Below are 2,237 nucleotides of genomic sequence, written 5' to 3'. Positions count from 1 at the left end.
ACATTCCCACTGGTGTTTACTTTTTATTTATTTATTCATTCATTTATTGAGCACCCTCTACAACGCCCGACGAATTCTAAATTGCCTCAGGTCCTAAGTTTCTATTTGTCAAACCACTTGACGAAAAGTCTCTGCCAGAAGTTCTAGTATACAAGTTTCAAAGTCTCGCCAGACCTTGTAGTAGATGCCAGTCTCAGCATCTGTCAGTCATCCTGGCATCAGGGCCTTTCCAACTTCTGTCCCTTAAATAATCTCTTTGAATTCCGTAGTTATTCCACACTTATCGGACCCAGATATAGACAGCAGTCATTAACAGGCGTTTATCAATTAACCGCCTCGACGTAAGACCGCGGTTATAATGGCTCTTGCTATATCAGGATTGCGTTAATTATCTACCTATTTTGTTATAACAGGATTTACATTTATTTATTTATTTATTTATTTATTTTGCTATAACAGGATTTACATTAGTTAGGGTTTTTTTCTGCAAGATTCGTATTCTTTGATAATATTTCATCGATGTTATCATGATTTGGTAGTGATTCTCAGACGATTCCAGTATTAGTTTGTCATTTTTTATACACACACACACACATATATATATGTATATATATGTGTGTGTATATTATATACATAAAGAGAAGAGAGAGAGAATCTTTTGTATAGTGACTGAAATCTTAAAAGAAGACAGACTCTAACTAAGACGTCACCGCCATAAAATATACATAGTTTATTCCTGTCCTGACGAACAAAAGAGCCACATGTAATGCCTTCTTATCTCTCCCCGCCCCTCACCCCCCTTTTTCTCTCCTCTCTCTCTCTTCTCTCTCACCTATCTCTCTCTCATCTCCCCCCCACCTCTCCCTCTTGATTCGTCTATGCCAGTTTTAAGGGCAGAGATGATTAAGTGAAGCGATGAGAATGAGTTTTTTTTTTTTCTCTCTCTCTCTCTCTCCCTCCCTCTCTCTCTTCCTTTATCGGGTAATTAGTATGCATGGAAGAACCTCCCGTCTACGAAATGTGTCGGGTCACGGCGCTAATGAGTTCAGAGTTGCTGCTTCGTCTTTGCCGAAGATTTTTTAACTTTTTTCACATTTATTTTGGATTTTTTTCTCACTTTTTAATTTTCTGAAAAAGAAAGCTACCGAGATTGCTAGTTAGCTATTTGTCTGTCCGTCCGTATTTTTTCTGTCCGCCCTCAATCTTCAAAAGCAGGAGAAAATTTTTCTAAAACGCAGGAGATTCTCATAAAACACTGAGATTTTATAAAACCTGGAGAATATTCTCACTAAAACACGGAGATTTTCACTAAAACCTGGAGAATATTTTTACTAAAAGCAGGCAGATCTAAAACGCAGGAGATATTTTTACTGAAAACACTGGAGGAGACTAAAACGCAGAATATTTTTACTGAAACAAAGGAGAATATTTTTACTAAAACACAGGAGAATATTTTAAACTAAAAGCTGGAGAATATTTTTACTAAACGCAGGAGAATATTTTCACTACAGGAGGGAATATTTTAACTAAAACGCTGGAGAATATTTTACTAAAACGCTAGGAGATTACTGAAACACAGGAGAATATACTATAACACAGGAGATACTAAAAAAAAAAGCAGAGAACTATTTTTACTAAAACGCAGGAGAATATTTTCACTAAAAACACTGGAGATATTTTACTAAAACGCAGGAGTACAAAATAAAACGCAAGACAATATTTTTACTGAAAACACTGGAGAATAATTTTTACTACGCAGATAGAATATTTTTACTAAAACACAGGAGAATATTTTTACTAAAACGCAGGAGAATATTTTTACTAAAACGCAGGAGAATATTTTTACTAAAACACTGGAGAATATTTTTACTAAAACACAGGAGATATTGTAACTAAAAAACGCTGGAGAATTTTTTTACAAAACGCAGGAAGAAATATTTTTATAAAAAACACAGGAGAATATTTTAACTAAAACGCGGAGAATATTTTAAAACTAAAACACTGGAGAATATTTGAAAAACGCAAGAGAATATTTACTAAAAGCAGGAGAATATTTTACAAACGCTGGAGAATATTTTTACTAAAACGCAGGAGAATATTTTTACTAAAACACAGGAGAATATTTTTACTAAAACGCAGGAGAATATTTTTACTAAAACACTGGAGAATATTTTTACTAAAAAGCAGGAGAATATTTTTACTAAAACACAGGAGAAAATACTTTTTAAACTAAAACG

The sequence above is a fragment of the Macrobrachium nipponense genome, chromosome 25 (genome assembly GCF_015104395.2).
Source record: "Macrobrachium nipponense isolate FS-2020 chromosome 25, ASM1510439v2, whole genome shotgun sequence".
Classification (NCBI taxonomy): Eukaryota; Metazoa; Arthropoda; class Malacostraca; order Decapoda; family Palaemonidae; genus Macrobrachium; species Macrobrachium nipponense.
Note: the sequence above shows the minus strand (reverse complement) of the source record.